The sequence below is a fragment of the Ochotona princeps genome, chromosome 28 (assembly GCF_030435755.1).
Source record: "Ochotona princeps isolate mOchPri1 chromosome 28, mOchPri1.hap1, whole genome shotgun sequence".
In the NCBI taxonomy this organism is placed as follows: Eukaryota; Metazoa; Chordata; class Mammalia; order Lagomorpha; family Ochotonidae; genus Ochotona; species Ochotona princeps.
In genome coordinates this window covers 301,561-315,671 of record NC_080859.1, presented here as the reverse complement: position 1 = coordinate 315,671, position 14,111 = coordinate 301,561, and positions in this window count along the sequence as shown.

Genomic DNA, 14,111 nt, shown 5'->3' with positions numbered 1-14,111 from the left:
GAGGGAAGGACCTCAACCAGGATGTGGGGGACTGCATTTATCCACCTGCTGCAAAAAATTCTGGGCATGTTTGCTCCATGCACACAGTGCTGGGCCACTGAGACTGGTGGAAAGGCTGAGATAGATGAGCCCCTGCCCAGGCAGCTGCAGCCCGCTGGTCACTGTGCTCTTCCTTGCTGCAGGAGACAAGGTATAGCCAGGGATGTGGCCTGGGTGCCTCGGCTGCCACCAGGACTAGGTTGCAGTGGGCCACCCTGTGTTTCCAGTCCTTTTACTTTCTGATTGGGCTTCTGGTGATGGCAAGCCCTAAGCTGTTTGAGAAGTTGACTTTATACTCCTGAGACTTTTGCAGTTTCCTCGGCAAGTCTGAGAGGCCGTATTTTACAGCCCATGTTCTAAAGGCTGCTTCTCCAACCCTGACTGTCCCGATGACTGGAGGCCTTCAACAGTCTTAAAGTTGTACTTACTTTGGGTTGTACACAATAATGTCTCCTCCATTATCAGACAGAGGCAGCTAGCATCTATGGGAGTGAGGTCCAAAAATCAGTCAGTGCAAAAAACAGAAGAGAAAATCTCAAGGATGTCTTCTTTTTTAACTGTGTAGATGGGGGAAATGTCAGATAAAAATATCCTTGAAATCTCTTTATATCTATTTAAATGTATTATGGGCGTTTTGCTTTTCCAGATTGGATAAAAATTCCTTTGCACACAGAGTTGGAATTCCCTGCCTGCTGAAGCAGTCTGTTAACATGGTTAAACATTTCAGCCTTTCTGCCTTGAAGATTTAACTGCTAAGCCCTGGATGAATGCAGCAGAGTAGGCCCTATGTGTCTGTGGCTCCAACAGTTCTCTCTTCTGTGTGCCCCCACTTGAGATGTGTTTGTTACCATGGTTTTTGATACATATTTGCAAATATCTTCTTCCCATTTACTATTTGTCTTGACTTTGCTTAATTGACTTTTGCCAAATAGACTGTGTAAAAAGGACACTGTTTTTATTTTATTTTATTTTATTTTATTTGAAGATTTATTTTGGGCCCGGCGGCATGGCCTAGTGGCTAAAGTCCTCGCCTTGAACACACTGGGATCCCATATGGGTGCCGGTTCTAATCCTGGCAGCTCCACTTCGCATCCAGCTCCCTGCTTGTGGCCTGGGAAAGCAGTCGAGGACGGCCCAAAGCCTTGGAACCCTGCACCCGCGTGGGAGACCTGGAAGAAGCTTCTGGTTCCCGGCTTCAGATCGGCGCACACCAGCCATTGCGGTTCACTTGGGGAGTGATTCATCGGACGGAAGATCTTCCTCTCTGTCTCTCCTCTTCTCTGTATATCTGACTTTCCAATAAAAAAATAAAATAAATCTTAAAAAAAAACTTTTTTAAAAACAGATGATTTATTTTATTTTTATTGCAAAGTCAGATATACAGAAAGGAGGAGAGAGAGGTAGATCTTCCATCCGGTGATTCACTCCCCAAGTGGCCGCAACAGCTGATGCTGAGCCGAGCCGAAGCCAGGAGCCAGGAGCTTCCTCCAGGTCTCCCACGTGGGTGCAGGGTCCGAAGACTTTGGGCCGTCCTCGACTGCTTTCCCAGGCCACAAGTAGGGAGCTGGATGGAAAGCGCGGCCACCAGGATTAGAACCGGCACCCATATGGGATCCTGGCGCATTCAAGGCAAGGACTTAAGCCACTAGGCTATTGTGCTGGGCCCCAGAGTTTACTTGTTTTGCAAAATCTTTGTGTGTAAGCTCACAGGGAGATTATCATTTAACTGTGTTGCCAAGTAGAAGGAAATATTATTTGTATGATATGGTCACCTGGCCACTAAAAGGCACTTAGAAAAGTTGGTGTTTCTAGTTTAAGGTCATGTGACCTTGTGCCGCTGCCTCTCTGGAGTAGATGTGTCCTAGAAGCTTTAACACAGTATCCGTTCTGCCAGCAGCACTCTGCAGACAAGTGGAAAAGGCAGGGAATAGATTCAGGTCAAGGCTGTGCCAGAGCTCCCTGTGCTTGTCGGGGAAAGGCAGTTTGGAGTGGTGGCTAGCTCAGATGCTGAAGGAGCCTGTGTCAGCTCTTTGACCTCAAAACTGTCTGCTCTGCACCACTTGTGCAACTTCATCTTAAAACTGTTTAAAAAGGGAAAGCAATCAATTCCATCTAGGGAGCCTTCAGCCCGAGGCTGCATGTCTGCTCCTGGGCTGGGGCTGTGGCCCTCAGCTCCAGGGACATCAGAGTCTCTCCCCACAGCAGAGGTCAGCTGCTTCAACCCAAATCTCAGATGACAACACCCGCATCGGCATGCTCAGCCCCGTCCCTTCAGGTACCCAAAGTGGCAATTCACACACACGTGCAAACATCCACCTAGGCCAAGCAGCTGGACTTGTGGTTCTGTGTGGGAAGCGGTGTCCTTGTGGTTCTTCTAGGGTCAACGTGAGGCCTAACCCTTGTGGGGTCGCAGAAGTCAGGGAGGCAGATCTGAGGAAACAGGTGTCCCATTGCTCATGACAACCTTGGGTCAAGTCACCACAGGTTACACAGCGAAGAGTCAGTGAGCAGAGATGTATGGCGAGTCAGGAGCTTTCTGCACACAAGCTGTCCCTCTTTGGATCTGTGTGTGTGGGTTTAGCCTTGAGTGCAGCTCCACCTGGATGGAGATGCAATGTCTTCTTTTACCCACAGTGGAAGCCCAGAGGGTCAGCTTCACTGCCAGAAGCCGGAGTCCCCTGTGTCATTTGCTAACATGTCGCGAAGGAGCCTGACTCTTGAGTTTTCTTCTCATACTCTCCTCCCACAGAACCAAACAGTCACTTCCCATATGGTGGATGGGTTTTTGGAAATTCACAAAATTGCTAACAGTGTCTCCCACGAGGTGGGCAGTGCAGGTGCCCTCGGGCCAGCACTGTCACAGCACTGTGCTTCTCAGGGTCTGATACTAGCGGGACTGTTGCTGAGCTGGGACTGGGCTGGGAGGAGCCCCTTCTGGGCTCTCTTGTGCAGGGCTTGTCAGACCTCAGTCTCCTCTGCCTGCTGGTTGGAGGCCTCCATTTCTCCTAAGCTGTGGCTGCTCCCGAGGGTGTCCGCCAGCCTCTAGCACCCTCATTCAGCCCACAGTGACTGGCGACCAGTTGTTCAGCTCACACCCAGAAGGAGGGCCATGGCCCAGATGTACATACCAGAAGCTGGGGACACTGGAGTCACCCTTAAAGTCTGCCTCCTGCTGTGGGCGTAGGGAGCAGCAGGCCAGGCATTTCGGTGGCCAGGGGTGCTGATTCACTGCTGGCACTGACTCAGCAGGAAGGGGAAGGGTTTCCATAAAGCACTCCTAGGATGTGTGTGAATTACCCCCAGTTCTGCCAATAGCAGGGCCTGGCCATGGCTATGATTGTGTTCCTGTGTGATGCGTGCTTGTCTTAGAAGCTGGAACACCCATGTCTGTGACTGAGCTGGGCTCTGCTTCCCTGACTTTATTACAGCCGTGTGCTGGAACACCCGTGACTGTGACTGCGCCGGGCTCTGCTTCCTTACTTTGTTGTCTCAGATGAACTGTGTCTCTCTCACCTCTTGGAAGCTTGCTCTCTCTGCAGTTCATCACAGTGCCCAACAACGTACCCAAGCTAATCTGTCAGTTAATGAACTGAGCAACCCCAAGACTTTGCTCAGTTGAAATCCTGCTCTCCTTATAAGGAGCATAACAGGAAGTGTACTGGTCATTTATGACTTGTGTTTTAGGGCCCTAGAGAAGACAGAGACACAGATCTAACACTCACTGGCTCACTCCACATGTCTGCAACAGGGAAGCCAGCCAGGAATTGTGGCGCTGTGAATGGCAGGGCCTCAGCCACGTGAGCTGTCATGTTGGTTTCCCAGGAAGCCTCAGCAGGAAGTTGAACCTGGGCCTGAGACCAGGGGCCCCAGCACAGAATCAGCATCCCAGTGGTATGTTAACTGCTTGGCCGGGTGCACTGTTAGCCTGCCTGTTACCACAGAAGAGGTTGCACATGGGCATAGGCAGTGTGCATGTTGAGGCAGATTGTTTAGGATAAAAACTTCTGTTTCTGACCTGTCAGGGCAGTTTCACCAGGACAGCAGTTGTTTCTTTGCACCCCTCCTTTGCCTTTCCCTAGACAAGGATGACCTGATAGCCTGGTGGGGTTGGGACGAGGAAATGGCAATGGCCAGCCTGGCTTCCTTGTCTTTCTAGGGGAGGAAGCTGCCCTGCCCTTTTCTTCTGTTCCCTGTACGAGGGCATGGGGGAGATTCCAGGGCTTGGTGAGTTATCCCCACTCCCTATGTGTTTGCTTGTAGAGATAAGCCATATTCCCTTTGTCAGCTTTACCAGTAGGAAGCTGTCCTATTATCCAACACATTCTGCACATTTTTCTTCAGTGATTCTGAACATGATTAAAAACCCAGGAGCACATTTTATGGGGTTCCCTCAAATCCAGGGTTAAGTTATTTTGTCTTTGTAAGTGTGCAACTGTCTTATAAGGTCCACGGAAAGCATGCTCAGCCTAAATCAAGGATGAAGAATCTGAGATCCAAGGAAGCAAAACAGTAGAGCAACATAGTGATCTCTCAGACCAGAGCAGGTTAAGCAGCCACAGGGCCCAGGCAGGGGGAGGCAGCAGACTGCTCCTGAAACCAGAAACAGGAGTCCCTGCTGGAAGGGTGATGCCATGTGCTCTGTGCATGTGCCCCCCTGTGTGTGTGTGTGCTCTCTATGTGTGTGTGTGTGCTCTCTGTGTGCTGTGTGTGTACTATGTGCTCTGTGTATTGTGTACTGTGTGTGTGCTCTGTGTATGCTGTGTGTGCTGTGTATAAGTGTGCTCTTTGTGTGCTATGTGAGCTATGTGCTGTGTGTGCTGTGTGTGCTGTGTACTGTGTGCACTGTGTGTGCTGTGTACTGTGTGCACTGTGTGCTGTGTACTGTGTGTGCTCTGTACTGTGTATGCTCTGTGTGTACTGTGTATGTGTGCTCTGTGCTGTGTACTGTGTGTGCTGTGTGTGCTCTGTGTATGCTGTGTGTGCACTGTGTATGTGTGCTCTGTGTGTGCTGTGTACTGTGTGTGCTCTGTGTATGCTGTGTGTGTGCTCTGTATGTATGTGTGCTCTCTGTGTGCTGTGTGTATGCCCTGTGTGTATGTGGGCTCTGTGCGTGTGCCCCCTGTGTGTGCTCTCTGTATGCCGTGTGTATGCCCTGTGTATATGTGGTCTGTGTGTACTATGGTATTTTCTGTGTGCTGTGTCTGTACTGTGTGTGCTGTGTACTATGTGTATGCTGTGTGTGCTCTGTGTGCGCATTGTGTGTACTGTGGTATGTTCTGTGTGTGCTATGTGTGCTGTGTATATGTGTGCTCTGTGTGTGCTATGTGATCTATGTACTGTGTACGCTGTGTGTGCTATGTGTACTGTGTGTGCTGTGTGTGCTGTGTGTACTGTGTGTGCTGTGTACTATGTGTATGCTGTGTGTTGTGTGTATGTGTGCTCTGTGTGTGCTGTGTGTGCTCTGTGTATATGCCTCGTGTGTATGTGTGCTGTGTACTGTGTGTGCTGTGTGTGCTCTGTGTATGCTGTGTGTATACTGTGTATATGTGTGCTGTGTACTCTGTGTGCTCTGTGTGCTCTGTGTATGCTGTGTGTATACTGTGTATGTGTGTGCTGTGTACTGTGTGTGCTGTGTGCTTGTATATGCTGTGTGTATACTGTGTATGTGTGTGCTGTGTACTGTGTGTGCTGCGTGCTCTATGTGTGCTATGTACTGTGTACTATGTGTATGTGTGCTGTGTGTATTCCCTGTGTGTATGTGTGTTGTGTACTGTGTGTGCTCTGTGTGTGCTATGTGAGCTGTGTACTGTGTACTATGTGTACTGTGTGTGCTTTGTGTGCTCTGTGTGTGCTATGTGAGCTGTGTACTGTGTACTGTGTGTACTGTGTGTGCTTTGTGTGTGCTCTGTGTGTGCTATGTGTGGTGTGTGTGCTCTGTGTATGCTGTACATGCTTTGTGCGTGTGACTTTCCTTGCTGAGGACATCCTAGAGACAGGTGTCCCTGTTGGGAGGCGTGATGCTCCTCTGCCCTCCTGTGTCCATCTCCTGGGCTGCTGGAGCTTGCCCATGGTCACTGAGGGGGACTCTTCCTGAAGCAAGTGGCAATATACTGCTCAGTAGGTGATGTCGGTTCTAGCTGGCCTGAGAACATGCCCGCTAGTTTTCTTCAGGATTTTCTATTGGCCAGTTGGCAGATGACAAAGGATGCCTGCGCTGTTTCCTTCTGCTTCCTTGAGATATTCTGTGCAATGGCAGAGCAGGACAGGGAAAGGAGCTACAGATCACGCTGGTTCAGACAAGTCCGGGCCAGAGGGAGCAGAAGGCTTTGGGAATCTGCAGAACTCCTGGGAGGAGACGTCCAGACCCGAGATCATGGCGCTGCGGCCCATTTGACAGGACTGGACCCCTCGAGAAGGCTCGCTCTGCCCTTGGCAGGGGTCCCACCTTCTGTGAAGACTTGAGGGGCATGATCAGTAGGGGAGACTCATGCTGCTTCCACTGAGTGCTGCAGGAGGTGTAAGGTGAGTGGCGCTGGAGGAGAGGCAGGCTGTGGCTGGAAGATGGGTGCCGTCAGCACCATGACTGAGGCCTCCAGGCCTAGGTGGAGCCCTGCGGTAGTGCTTGGCATCCCGCCGCAAAGGCAGCCCGTAGTGGCCTGGTGCCCGTGGCCTGTTGCACCACCACTACTCCAGAGAGATTGACACAAGCTAACAGACATCACTCACAACTCTCCAGCAGAGCTCCGTTGCAAATTCTAACCTTGGAGTCTGGGTCCTGTTCCTGGCTGGCAGATCTGGAAAAGGAATCTCATCACGAATATCCTAAACTGGTCTCTCAAGCTCCTGACGGGATACATCTAGATGTATGAGGATAGGAGACGACATGGCTTGTAATTTCAGTTTGAATTATCCTGGTCACACATAAAATTGAGGTTCATTTCCTTAACTGTGTTCATGTTTAATGATTAAGTTTCCTGCTGAGAGAAGTGCCTAATCATGACCTTTGCTCATTTTTATTCTGGATTGTGTGATTTCTTCTTGGTTTATAATTCTCTGTGTTTGGGGTATTAATCATCCCCTCTTCTGTGTTCTACAGGAATCTCCCAGTGGCTGCATCGTCAGTCTCTTCAAGGAGCACAGCTCTTAATTTTTACCTGGTAAACTTTACCCCTCGTCTCCTTCTGAATTTTGGCTTTTTGTGCCTTATTTATTAACTTCTTCCCTTACCTGAGATGTAAAAACATACTTTTTTTCCTAAGGGGTTTCAAATGTGGCATTTTGAGCCTGGTATAGCAATTAGAGGTGCTGGTTGGAAAGCCTGGATGGTCTAGGCTGGCTCCTGGTCCACACGTCCTGCGAATGCGGGCGGCAGCAGTGACAGCTCAAGCAGCTGGATTCCTGCCACTTGTGTGGCTGGCCTGGATCGAGTTCCTGGATCCTGGCTTTGAATGATCAAATATTGAATTCAAATATCCAGCCTTAGCCATTGAAGCCATTTGGAAAGTAACCCAGCAGATGAAAACTCTTTCTCCATCTGCCTGTCTCTCACATAATGAAGTATAACCTGGCACTTTGTGGAATCGTCTGGAATCGGGATTTAACCTTGTGCCTAGTGTGAGCTTTGGGCTGTGTGTCCTGACCAAAGGCTGCTGAAGCTGGCTCCTCCATGGGGCAGCACTGGGAGGTGGAGCCTGGTGGGGTAATAGCGAGGGAACAGTCAGGTCTCCTGGCACCTGGTCAGTTCCTCCGACAGGGTTGTTGCCAGCCCTCATCCCTCCCGTAGTCGATCCTGGTATGTCATGCCAATGTTCAGGACATAGCACATGGCTCTCATTAGATACGGTTTCTGGTTTCAAATTTCCTGCCAGCAAGATATGAAGCAAAACAAACTCTTTTTCTTTTCTTTTAAAGATGTATTTATACATTTGATGGGCCGAACAGCAAAGAGGAAGAGACACAGACAGGGAGATATCTCCCACCAATGGCTGCAACAGCTGAATCTGGGCCAGGCTGTAAGCCAGGAGCCAGAAGCTGCAGCCTGATCTCCCTTGTGGGTGCAGGAGCCCAAGCACACAGACCACCCTCTGCTGCCTTCCCAGCCATGTGAGCAGGAAGCTGGATTGGAAGCAGAGTGACCTGAGCTTGAATGGTGCTCTGATACGGGATGCCAGTGTGACCTGCACCAGCTTAATTCACTGCGCCACAGGGAAGCCCCCGGGGTCTCTCATTACTGTCCCAGGCTCGGGTGATTTCTTGTGCCAACAAACAACAAAGATGGATCCAGATTCAGTTCTTCGTTTAGAAATAACTACTTGCTCCTACTCCTTTTCTTCAATATTTCACCTGCTCTGGGGTTACAGCGAAGGCTGAACTGTAGTTTTCTGAGGATAGGATTCCAGATTCTTTCAGGTATTTAAAAAAATACAATAAAGTCCTGCCAATTTCTGGGTTATGGGTGAACTACAGGACATTATACAGAGATAAATCAGGAACAGAAAACATCATAGGATCTCTTGTATGCAAGCCTGAAAAACTGACATCACAGGAGCAAAGAACAGAAGGAGGACTGTTGTAGGGCTGTACCCCATAAAGGTAGTTAATTGTATGCCAGTTAGTGTTGGAGTGACTTGAACAGCGACCCTGAGACTGATCCCACCACTGGATTCAGGGCCACCTTGAATGCCTTGAATGCCTGTTTTTCCAGTACTACCTTAAATTCCCTATGTCTCACCCCCTCCCTACAAGGCCCACTCGCCTAAGTAAGCTTAGTGACCTTCAGGTTTAAAGTGTGTGCTCCACTGATGCCCAAGGCGTTTATCCCTGGTGTCCACCTACAGCTGTGTCTGCCAATCCCTGACCCTGCACTCGCCATACCCACCTCGAGGCCTCCTCCCTTTGTTATCTCTCTCTGTGCTTTCTGTCTGTCTCTGCTCTTCTCTCTCTCTCTCTCCCTCTCTCTCTCTCCTCCTGCTTTCTCGCTGCCCCTGCTCTTCTCTCTCTCTCTCTCCCTCTCTCTCTCTCCTCCTGCTTTCTCGCTGCCCCATGGCTACCTCCCCTGCTGAAATAAAGACCTCTTTGAGTGACTTATTGCATCTGGCTTTTGGGGTTGTGACAATAATAGCTAACAATTGGAAACTTAAAAAGGTGAAAAGAAGCCTGGATTCTGGGGCTATGAGCCCCACGGCCGTGCTGTATTCTTTTCTCTTTTGCCAGCAACGCTCTCGTCCTCTCTCCTTTCTATTCTTGTGCTCAGGCACCCCTTTAGCCCTTGGGGATTTTCCCACTGCTTTGGGGTCCTTGGCTGGGACCTCCACAAGAGTGGAGGTTCTTCACAAGAGTGCTCATTGTGTGATATGGTCAGGTTCACTGCAGGCTAAGATAACTGTTTAAAAATGCACCCATGTATGTAAAGCTACCTATGCACAGGAGAGATGCTATTAACATTCTAAGAAGCTTCCGGCTTGCCAGCAGCTCTTCAGACTACCTGCAGCCGTTTGTTCTGTCTTCCACAGCCACTAGATGTTGCTAAAGGTCTGGGGCGTGATGGGAGGCAGGGAGAGAGCAATCTGTTTCTGAAATCAGGGATTAAGTTGGTTACAACGCAGGTGAGGGAAGTGCAGCTCCCAAGATGGAGGCAGGTGGCCAGGAGGACACAGTGCAGCAGTGCTGAGTGGAGACTACACAGAGCCCCTCACCAGGACACCTGAGAAAGGGCATCAGTGTTTCAGGCCAGGTTTCCAAAAGCAGTGTAAAGATTTTGTGTCTTCTCCAGAGAGCAGCAGGTTGAAGAATGCCTGTGCAAATACAGTATCTGTGAGTTCCTCATTTATGTACTTGGCTCCCTGTGGATCAAAAATATTGGACAGAAGATGGTGTTTGCACTGCATATATACAGCTTGTCATTTCTTGTCATTCAGCTTTCCCTAAAAGACACAGTGCAACAAACTGCTTAGGTGTCACTCACATTGAGTTAGTTTTTACAGGCGGATGTGTGCAGGATATATATGCATTCTGCACAGTTTCATGTGAGAGATTAAGCCTCAGAGAATCTGAGTGTCTGTGACACCTCCTAGACTGGTCCCCTCTTTGGATGGTGAGGGACAACTGTAGTGCATTAAGATTGAATAAATTAGGGAAGTGGTAGAAAATAATGACCGTAACCCCACACGTAATTAGTGTATATGCACTGCGTAATCAACAATTCTGCTATACAATTAGCACATTCATGTCGTGCCATCATATTCTGTGTTATACTTACACAATATGTAATTGATGCAATAATAAATGCTGACTCGATTACTCCCCTTGCTGTGGAAGCTGACCCCTGACAATAAAGTGGACACCTGTGACGCCCAGCTCAGCCCAGCACTGCGACACCATCGCTGTTTCCTGGAGACTCGCCCCTAGTTCATCTGCCTTCCCCAGAGCTAGTGGCTTGTTAGCCCGGAGGGCCTGGGGCAGGCAGAAAGCCCCTAGGTGGCGCCAAAAGTTCTCGCCAGAGCAGCCGCCTGGACTCATTTAAGTGGAGCTGACCATTTAGAAAACAACACATACCTTTACCTCAAGCTTCTTTAGGCGTGGGTTACTTCAGCTAGGGCGCCTCAGTCCTGTGTGGCTTCAGCCACCGCTAGCTTGCGGACGGTGAACCTTGCCCAGAGCAGAAGCCCGGTTTTATCATTGTTCCGGTCTCGGTATCCCCGCTGCTTGGTGCGGTTTTTGTCTAACAGCTTCCCTGAATTTTGTTTCTGACTTACTGTTTTTGAGCCTTACCACCTATGAATGAGTCCTAAAGCATATCTTGTTGCTGAGGGCTTTTTAAAATATATATATATATATATATATATATATATATATATATATATATATATATATATATATATATATTATAATGATTACATGGTTGATAGAAGTGGAAAGAATTAAGGTTTAGGGAAAATTGGGTGAGCTAATTGTTTCCAATTTTGCTGTTTCTTCTTGTTGTTTCTTAGGGAAGCAGAGACAAAGGTGGAACCACTCACGACTTTCCAAGTGCCTCAGTACCCAGGGATGAGAAACCGCCACCTCTTATCAACCCAGAGTCTCAATGTGTACATAGGGTTCTGCCCAAATAATTTGGATAATTCTGGAATTCCGTCGATTTCACCGATCCAAGGATGATGTCACCCTCCCAATGTCCATTGATTGACATAGTAAGCCTCAAGTCTCCACTCATTGAGATTTTTTGCTGTCATCGTTTGACTGGGGTAGTTGTCCAGTTTGTTCAGTTCTCTTAATACGCCTGTGCCAAGTACGACTGTTTCTTCTTAAACTTTGTAGAGAATGAGTTCTGAAATTCACCCATGTTGGTAAGGTTATCATTTTCTTAGTTGTAAAGTACCACAGTGTATTAAAACAGTTTTCCTGGTGGGCAATTAGATATGTTCCCCATGGGGACGGCCTATTCTGAGCAAGGTGGGGCGGGTGTCCAGTGCAAACCTAGGGGCCTCTCTATGAGTGGAGTTGCTAACTTTAGGATTTGCACTGCCCTGAGGGCTTGTATGAGTTGGGAACCCTGCTGGGGTGTGTCAGTTCCTACAGCATTTCTGTGGTTTTAGGTTGTTGCCAATAGGCTGAATGGGGATTGCATCTTGCTGTGGCTTGAATTTGCATTTCCATGAGCATACATTTTTGTGTGGTTATTTGTCACATTTTCTTCCCTTGGAATCCTGTAGGGAGGGTTATTGAGTTGTTTATCTTTTTCTAATTGATCTTCAGGTATTCTTTTCTTAAAAATTATTGAATTTTTATTTAAAAGGCTGTGTTATATAGAGAGAAGGAGAGGGGGAGAAAGAGAGAGAGAGATCTTCTTTCCACCCACTGGTTCACTCCCCAAAACACCGCACTGGGCAGTGTTGAGCTGATCTGAAGCCAGGAGCTAGGTGGCTCTTCCAGGTCTCTCATCTGGATGCAGGATCACAAGGCCTCCAATGCTTTTCAAGACGATTAAGATGGAGCTGGATGGGAAGTGGAGCAGCCAGGACTCGAACCAACACCTGCATGAGATGCTGTCACCTTAAGTGGCATATCAGCTTGCTGTGCTCCCACGCAGGCCCCAGTATGTAGGTATTCTTTGTAAGGCAAGATTTTCTTCTTTCTCTAGTTTTAGTTCTATTTTAAGTTGTAAACTTCTTTTAATTGGAAAAAAATGATATTTTTGGATGAACAGAAGTTCTTAATTTTAAGGTTGCACACCTCTTTAATCCTTTCCATTTGGATATTAATCTTGTGTTTTATGCTGTTTGCCCTTTTCCTGAGTTTGCAAAGACATTTTCTCATGTTAGATGTCATATGCTACAGTCCAGGTGAGGTCATCCACCCTGTAGTTGCTGCAGGCAGATGGCCAGCAGCCACTTCTGCCCCAAGAAAACAGAGGGATGCCAGAAGCTTGTATGCAGCTTCTGCCAAGAGCATGTGAACCAGCTGGCTTGCCTTGCTCCCCCAGCCAGGTCCAGAAAGCAGGGCTGCCTTGGGACCCCTGAGAACAGTAGCAGTAAGAGGCATGGCTGGCAGCTGTGGGGGAGCAGAGGGAACTCCAGTGTGTGTCATTCCAGCAAAGCTTCTCCCAAGCTGCACGAGAATTTGCTCAAAAGAGGACCCACCAGTGAAACTCCGCCCAGAAAACAGTCTGCAGGGCTGAGGGTCCTCAGAGGGAAGTGGGAGTGTTCCCTGAGCTGCAGGTTCCAAAGATAAACAGTTTCTCAAACAGGGTGTGCTTCCCAAATCAGAGGGACTGCAGGTGCTGGATCGATCAGGTCTCCAGAAACACCAGGTCAGGTAGGAGAGTGCGGGCTCAGTAGTGTACAGATACCCTGGAGCAATTCACCTGGCAACACACTGCAAATGTTCCATAGCCATTGTGGGATGGAAGGAAAGAAGAAACCATTCAAGAGTGTTTAAGGAAAAGATTTGCTTATTTATGTATTTGGAAAGAGAGAAAGGTTAAGATCTCATCTGGTTCACTCCCCACATGGCCACAACAAGCAGCTCCAATGTGGTTTCCTACATGGGTGGCAAAGGTTCAAGCACTCGGGCCATCTTTTACGTATTTCCCACGTTCATAAGCAGGACACTGAAAGTGGAGCAGCCAAGACTCAACCTGGCACTCAGGCGTGGGTTGCTGAGGTAACAGGTGGCTTCTTAACCGACTGCATACAACCCGTTGTTGCATAACATTTGTTAACGCTAGGTGGACTCCACTCAGGATCAAGCAGGTGGACATTACTTGGGATTATGCCACAGGTGTGGGGACCACTGCCGTGGAGTTCTGCAGAAGGGAACACAGACTGGGCTCCACTCCAAATGCAGCAAGTGGGAGTTAAAGCCAGGGAGAGGGTGGAGCTCCAAGAATGGAAAACCACCAAGAAGTCCAATGTCAGGTGACAGGAATTCTGGCCAAACTGACATAGCAGCATTCTGGCTGAGGACAGAGTGGGTGTGACCAGACATCACCTGGGGCTGGTGGAAGTTGAGGAATCTGCTTAGACACCCAGAGTTAGGATTCATGCCAAACTGGCTTAGCAGGGCTCCATGCTAACTCAACTTATCAAGGTGGTGTATGAGGGGCCTTGGGAGAATACAGAAGCCTGGAATACAGAAGACTGCATTACTGTTGCAGGCAGCTGTGACACAGTGGTAAGTGGTCCTGTGTCTTAAGATTTTCAGGCCAGGAGAAGGGACAGCCTTGTGGTTTGCAGGTCAAGCTGCCCTGCGTCCCATGGCAGAGTGCTGGTGTGAGTCCAAATTTGACGATTTCTGTAGTGTAAATACAATCTGTCCTGTGAAAGGAAGTGCCAGTTCTCATAAGATCTACTTGGAGGAAGTAAGTTAGGTGTTTCTTTCACAATTATATGGGAGGCAGAAGGCTGGAGGAGTGCAGGCCAGGAAGAAAAGCAGAAGGCAGAAAGAACACTGATGGAGAAAGACCAGGGAGCAGCTCTGTGTCCCCTCTGTGTGGGCGTGTGTGACCTGCAGCCACATTGCCCAACTAGGATCCTCCCCGGCCAGGGCTGCCACATTGGTTGATTTCTGCCTGC